Here is a 7,880-nt window from a genome sequence, read left to right as displayed (position 1 = left end):
TCAAATGCCTTTTCTGCATCCGTGCTCACCAACATTGCACTTGTTCCCGCCTTGTGGATCGCCTCCACCATGTGTATAGTTTTTCTTATATTATCCTGGGCCTGTCTATTTTTAATGAAACCTGTCTGTTCTCTATTGATAATATCGGGCATGACTGTCTCATATCTTTTTGACATAATCGAAGTATATATTTTATAGTCGACATTAAGTATGGATATTGGTCTGAAGCTCCTGCATAACTCTTTATTTTTACCCTCTTTTGGTATTATAGAGACGATTGCCTCTTTCCATGTTGGGGGAATTTTACCCTCCTTCATGGTATATCTGAGTGAAGATAACAAAAGTGGGCCTTGTTCTTGTCTAAATATCTTGTAGAACTCTGAGGGGAATCCATCACTACCCGCAGCTTTACCATTTTTTGTTCCATTGATCGCCACCTCCAATTCTTTTTCCGTTATCTCAGAGTTAAAGAATTCATTGTCTTCTTCCCTTCAATGGTAATTTCAGACCATCCAAGAATTTGGCAATTCTCTCCTCATCTGCCGCCTTCGGTTGTGTGTATACAGTTTTATAATATTGCTCAAATGATTATCCTATTTCCTTTGGTTCTTTTAATATTGTATTGGTTTTGGGGCACCGAATCTTGTGTATTGTGTTTAGCGCTTGTTGTGTCCTCAACCTTCTTGACAGTATTTTATTTGCTTTGAGTCCTCCTTCATAGTAAATCTCTTTTACAAAACGTGCTCTTTTTTCCACTTCTGTTAATAACATTCGATTTATTTCCCTTTTGGTTTCTGTCTTCTTTGTGAATATCTCTGTATTATTTGTTGTTTTGTGTTGGTCTTCTAGTTCTTTCAATTGTCTTGTTAAGGTTTTATATAATTTTTCTCTTGTCTTTTTACGATGTATTGCATGTGCTATACATTTCCCTCTTTTTACTGCTTTCAGCGCATCCCACACCATATTTGGATTCACTTCTCCATTGTCATTGTCTTCCTTACGTTTGATTATATCCCCTTTAGTTCCTGTACTAGTTCCTTGTCATTCAATAACCCTGTGTTAAATCCAAGTTGTGTTTTTCCTTCTCCTGTTCAATTTCACTCTCATATAAACGGCACTGTGGTCTGATAAATCTGTGACACCAATCCTACATTCTTCCACTCTGTGTTTGTCTTTGATCTTCATGACAAAATAGTCTATTCTAGCATAGATTACGTGTGGATGGGAGTAATGTGTGTAATCTCTATGCAACGTGTGTGAGTCCCTCCATACATCTATTATCCCGAGTTGTTTTATTTGTGTGTTAATGTAATTGGTTATGTGTAATCTAGATTTCTTTGTGCTTGTTGTATGTAAGTCATGGTTGAGCACCACGTTGAAGTCTCCTCCACATATCACGATCCATATACCATTTAGGGTGCAGAGTGCTAATCTGACACTTATATTAAGTGAAAACATGAAAATTCAGCCTTTTGTTTAGCTGTGAGGATCAGATGAACTTTTTATTGCCTTAAACGCATTTTCAGAGCAAGAGAAACACGTTTTCTGAACTTAAAATTTTCTTCATGGTTTTCAGTTTTATGATAAAATTAGAGTGTATTCAGGCTTCAGAGTGCTAATTTGACACTTATACAAGTGAAAACATGAAGATTTAGCCTTTTGTTCATCTGTGAGGATCACATGAACTTTTTATTGCCTTAAACTCATTTTCAGAGCAAGAGAAACACGTTTTAAATGTTTTCTTGATTGTTTTAACTTTTATGATGAAATTAGAGTCTATTTATGCTGCAGAGTGTCACACTAAATGACACTCAACTAAAGTCAACGTTTCAGGCAATAAAAAGTTCACATGATCATCACAGCTAAACAGAAGGCTGAATCTTCATGTTTTCACTTGTATAAGTGTCAGATTAGCACTCTGCAGCTTAAATAAACACAAATTTAGTCATAAAACATTTACTTCAGAAAACGTGTTTCTCTTGCTCTGAAAATGCGTTTTGCGGTTGAGAAGCTACCTCGAAGGGAAAGAAAGCCTCACCCTACCTTCTTTACAAAGGATTCTCCGATCTCTCTATCAGGAGAGAGGAGCCACTGAATTGTACAAGCAGCTCTCATTGGTAGTGCAGTCTAATAAAGAGACCCCGCAGACCTTTCTACTCCGTGCAATGGATCTTCGTCAAAGGATTATTTTTGCATCTCAAGAGGCCGAATCAGGTTTGAAGTATGATCCTACATTGGTCCAGAGTTTATTCCTGCACACAGTTCTGACAGGGTTACAGAGTGACAATGTAAATAGTGACAAACTTTCCTCCTGCTAACCACCACATCAGATGAAGTACTGTTAGAAAAATTCCACATAGAATGTGCAAATGAAAAGGAGAGACAGGAAAAAAAGAAAAATGCTGCTGCACAGGTGATAACAGTGAACACTGTCCAGTTAGATGACACACCAGCCCCTATTGGGAAGAAGACAGTATTAAAGCAGAATACTGTTACTGTGCCGAATGAAATCCTTTCAGAGATCAAAGAGATGACGTCAGAGATAATGCTTTTAAAGGGGCTGCGGGCAGAAGTGTCCCAGATCAAAGAGATTATTCAGAAATAAACAGCCACTTCTCAGCCCACCAGCGGAGGACCTGAACAGGTCGTCTTCACTCCACCTTCACCATATCAGGTAGATCCACCAGCCAGGCACTACTACACCCAACACTCCCCATCAGCTCTTCAGCAGTACCACCCAACACCAGGTCCCAGGACGATGAGGGGGGCAGCCGTTCGCCCCTCAGCAGTACTACATGCCCCGTCGCCCTCAGCCCAGGTGTTATTCTTGTATTCAGTCAGGTGAAGAATATTGTCAGCACTGTTTTAAATGTGGAAGTAGTGAACATTTCAGGGCAGGCTGCAAAGCACAGAACTCAGCCAGTAACCATGCTTTAAACTAGAAAGGGTTACCCCAGTGGGACATTGTGTGACCACAGAGACAGATAGGTCCCAGTGTTACAGTGGTGCTATGAAAATGGAATGTAAGCCCCACACATGTGGCCCCGTTCAGAAGAGACATAAGCAGTCATTTTTTCGAGCGTACAGATAAGAAACAGTGTGGCAAATTACCTTCGGTCATGGAGTTAGTGGGAAATAAATGTCTTATTCTGTGCTTTTTGGGTAACAAAAGGGTTGAAGCACTCTGGGACTCGGGGTCCCAGGTGTGTGCTGTAGATGAGTTATGGAAAAAAACGAACTTACCTGACGTGTCATTGAAAAATGTGAATGAGCTTATTGACCCTGATAATACTCTCAATATTGTGGAATTCCGGGGGAAAATTTTTTTTTTCCCCGGGGGGAAAAAAAGGGAAACCCAAAAAATTTCCCAAGGGGTTTTTTGGTTCCCCCTTTTAAAACCCCCCCCAAAAAACCCCTTTTAAAAAAACCCAAATTCCCCTTTTTATTTTTTTTGGGGGGTTTTTATTTTAAAAAATTTTTTCCCGGGGCCCGGGAAAAAAAAAAGGGAAAAATTTTTTTGGGCCGGGTTTTTTGGGAACCAAACCCCAAAAAATTTTTTTTGGGAAAAAAAAAATAAAAAAAATTTTTTAAAAAAAAAAAGGAAAAAATTTTTTGGGGGGTTTTTTTTTTTTTAAAATTTTTTTTTAAAAAAAAACCCCAAAAAAAAAAAAAATTTTTTTCCCCCTTTTTTGGGGGGAAAAACCCCCAAAGGGGGGCCCCGGGCCGGAAAGGTTTTTTCCCCCCCCTTTGGGGGGGAAAACAAAAAAAAAATTTTTTTTGGTTTTTAAAAAATTTTTTTTTTTCCCCCCCCGGGGGCCCACCCCCCAAAATTTCCCCTTTTAATTTTTTTTTTTTTAATTTTTTAAATTTTTTTTTTGGGCCGGGGGAAAAAAAACCCGGGCCCCCCAAAAAAAAAAATAAAAAAACCCCCAGGGAAAAAAAAACCAAAAATTTTTTTTCCCATTTTTAAACCAAAATTTTTAATTTTTTGGGGCCTTTAAATTTTTTCCAGGTTTAAAAAAACCTTTTTTTTTTGGGGGGGGGGGGGGTTTTTTTTTTTTTGGGGGGGGGTTTAAAATTTAAAAAATTTTTTTTTTTAAAATATTGGTTTTTTTAAAACCGGTTTGGGGAAAAAAGGGGGGAAAAAAAAATTTTTTTTTTTTTAAAAAAAATTTTTTTAAAAATTTTTTTGGGGAAAACCCAAAAATTTCCCCAAAAAAAAAAAAAAAAAAAAATTTTTTTAAAAAAATTTTTATTTTAAAAAAAAAGGGGGTTTTTTTTCCCTTTTTTTTTTTTTTTTTCCCTTCCCCCCCCCAAAACGGCCCTTTTTAATTTTTTAACGGAAAAATTCGGGGTTTTTTTTTTTTTAAAAAAAAAAAAAAAAAATTCCCCCAAAAAAAAAAAAATGGGCCAAAAAAAAAAAAAAAAATTTTTAAAAAAAAAAAAAAAAAGCCCAAAATTTAAAAATTTAAAATTTTTTAAAATTCCAAACTCTTTTAAAAAAATAAAAAAAATTCCTTTAAGAGGCTTTTTCCAAAATTTTTTTTAAAAAAAATTTTTTAAAAAAGGGAAAAGGGAAAAAATTAAAAAGGGGGGGGTTTTTCCCCCCCCCCCAAGGCCCCTGGGAAAATTAATTTTTTTTAATTTCAAATTTTAAAAATATTTTTTTGGGTTTTTTGGGGAAAAAGGGGGGGGTTTTAATTTTAAAATTTTTAAAAAATTAAAATTTTAAATTTTTTTTAAAAAAAAAAAAAAAAAAAAAAAAAATTTTTTTTTAAAACCTTTTTTTTATTAAAAATTTTTTAAATAAAAAAATTAAAAAAATTTTAAAATTTTTTTTTTTAAAACCCCTTTTTAAAAAATTAAAAATTTTAAAAAATTTTTTTTTTTTTAAGCCCTTCAAAAAAACCCTTTTTTTTAAAATTTTTCAAATTTTTTTTTTTTAAAAAAAAAAGGGGTTTTTTTAAAAATTTTTTTTTCCCCCCTTTTTTTTTTTAAAACCCCTTTAAAGGGAAAATTTTAACCGGGGCCGGAACCCCCGAATTAAAAGGGAAAATAAAAAAATTTTTTTTTTTTTTTTTTGGGTTTTTTTTAAGGCCCCCCCTTTTTTTTCCCCCCCCTTTTTAAAAATAAAATTTTAAAAAAATTTGGGGGAAAGGGAAAAAAAGGGGCCCAATTTTTTTTGGAAAAAACCCCCCCCCCCCAAACCCCTTTTTTTTAAAAAAAAAAAGGAAAGGTTTTTAAAAAAATTTAAAACCCCGGGGGGTTTTTTTTTTAAAAAAAAAAAAAAAAATTTTTTTTAAAAAAAAAAAAAATTTTAAATTTTTAAAAACCCCAAACCTTTAATTTTTTTTTTTTTTTTTTTTTTTTTTTAAAAATTTTTTTTTATTTTTTTTTTTAAAAAAAAAACCAAAATTTTTCAAATTTTTTTTCCAAAAAAAAATTAAAAAAAAAGGGGGAAAAAAGGGTTAAAAAAAAAAAAAATTTAAAAAAAAAAACCATTAAAAAAAAAAAATTTTTTTTTTTTTTTTTTTTTTTTTAAAAAAAAAAAAAAAAAAAAATTTTTTTTTTAAAAAAAAAAAAGAAAAAAAATTTTTTCCCAAAAACCCCTTTTTGGGGGGGGGGGGAAAAAGGGGGCCCCCCCTTTTTTAAAGGGAAAACCCCCCTTTCCCCCCCGGGGGGGTTTTTTTTTGGAAATTTTAAAAAGGGCCCCAATTTTGGGGGAAAAAAATTTTTTTTCCATTTGGGGAAAAAAGGGTTTAAATTTTTTGGGGGGGAAAATTTTTTAAAAAACCCCCCGGGGGCCCTTCCCAAAAAAAATTAAAAAAAAAATTTCCCTTTTTCCTTTTTCCATTTTTTTTCCCCTTTTTCCCCCTTTTTTTCCCCCCCCCCTTTTTTTTAAAATTTTAAATTTTTTCCCCCTTTTTTTTTGGGGGGGGGGTTTGGGGAAAAAAATTGGGGGTTTTTCTTTTAAGGGGGCCCCCCGGGGGAACCCCAGGGCCCCCCCCCCAAAAAAAAGGGGAAAGGGAAATTTTTTTGGGGGGAAAAGGGGGGGGAACAAAAAGGGGGGGGTTTGGGCCCCCCCCCGGGGGGGGAAAAAAATTTTTAAAAAACCCGGGGAAAAAAAATTCCGGGGCCCCTTTTGGAAAAGGGAAATTTTTTAAAAAAAGGGGGTTTTTTTAAAAAAAGGGGAAAATTTTTTTAATTTCCCCCCAAAAAAAAAATTTTTTCCCAAAAAAAATTTTTCAAAAATTTTTGGGAAAAACCGGCCCCCCCCCCGGGGGGGGGGGGGAAAAAACCCCCCCCATGTCATTCCTGACCACAAATGAAACAGTGAGGGCAGCTCTTAATGTTCTTCCGCACAAAGGCCTGACACCTGCCCCTAGTCTCATTCGTTGGTGTCTGGGGTCACGTCGAGGATCGAGTCAGGGACAGACCTGGATCTACCTGAGGCGCCGATTCTGTAGGTTTAACAACTTGGGCAAAGTGTTTGGTCAGTGCGGTCACTTGTGCAGTCAGCTCGAGAATGGCATCATGGTTAGCCTGTAATTCAGAGTCAACTTTGGTCTGGTTAATCTGGTCAGTTTGATTAGTTTGAGCAGCATGGACATTCACAGATCGACTTTTAGTCACAGTACTGAGGCGTTTCACCCTCTCAGCCTCTTCACTTGTGGACTTGGTAAGTTGTTCTCACAGGACATCATCACGAACCTGTAAATCGGTAAGGAATGGTTTGAGATCACAACTGACATGATAATTCTTCTCATTTAGCCCTTGATAGAGTGTGTGCAGAAATGTACCTTGGACAAGTTTTTGATCGTAACCAAAATCTGCACCTGGTTGTTGTGACTCAAACATAATTCTTTGCTTCAAACCCATCAGTCTATATAAAAATTGCTGTGGGGACTCACTGTCTCGCTGCTGAGCGGTACTGAGTTCGTTGAAGAGCTCAGAGCTGCTCTTATCTCTGATATGTGATCGTAAAATTGTTTTTAACTGTGACATTGTAAGACCCTCTGTATCACTTAGCATGTCTCGGAATGTTCCAGGTTTAGTTATCTTCGACACAGTGCGGATAACCTCAGACTCGCTAAACCCTTCTTGTAGTCCCTCATCCATTTGTCTACACAGGCTACGGTATGACAGTTCAGACCCGGTGTCAGAAATCTGACCACCATAAATTTTGAACTCCCTCAGTGGAAACAGAGCAGCTACATCTGTGTACTTCACCACCTGCTCCCCCATACCGGAGGATAAGCCGGCATGTTCAGGAGGAGCACCACCCGAACTGTTGGCGATGATGACGTTCCTGACCGGTGTGGGGATGTCTCTCGGTGGAAGAGGTGTGACCTCAACTCCTCCTCTCAGGTCAGCTCCTTCCCCACTAGGTTCCTCCGGGACATCTAGGAGCTCGCTGATCATGTCATCGAGGTGAAGGAGTTGAGACATGCCTTCATCTTCTATGTGTCTTAATTTGTCACCTCTGATGTAGTCAATAATCACATCAAACAGTTCTGGTTCACTAAGGCCAGCAAGGTCCTCAGTATCACTCTCATCCACTGCGCTGGCAACAGTTAGTAGCTGATTGACATTCAAAGCTAATAGTCTCTTTTGGATCTTGAAAATCAATACCCGTCGTGGAGTTGTGGGAGCCATCGTTAGCCCCTGAAGCCTCTACTCTCTGGAGAACGGACAGCACTACAGTCTTCCCTGAAGCTTTAGGCACAGGTTCTCTTCGTAGCAGCTCCCACTCTGCCCACGATCCCGGACGAGCCCCCAATTCGTGGAAAGACGACACGAGACAACCGTGTTAATCAGCTTCACACAACGGCATTTATGACAACTGTGCATGTGTGAGCTGAGCCTACATCGCCTTCCTC

The sequence above is a fragment of the Hippocampus bargibanti genome, unplaced genomic scaffold (genome assembly GCF_051943395.1).
Source record: "Hippocampus bargibanti isolate YZ-2025 unplaced genomic scaffold, ASM5194339v1 Contig00133, whole genome shotgun sequence".
NCBI classification, from domain to species: Eukaryota; Metazoa; Chordata; class Actinopteri; order Syngnathiformes; family Syngnathidae; genus Hippocampus; species Hippocampus bargibanti.
Note: the sequence above shows the minus strand (reverse complement) of the source record.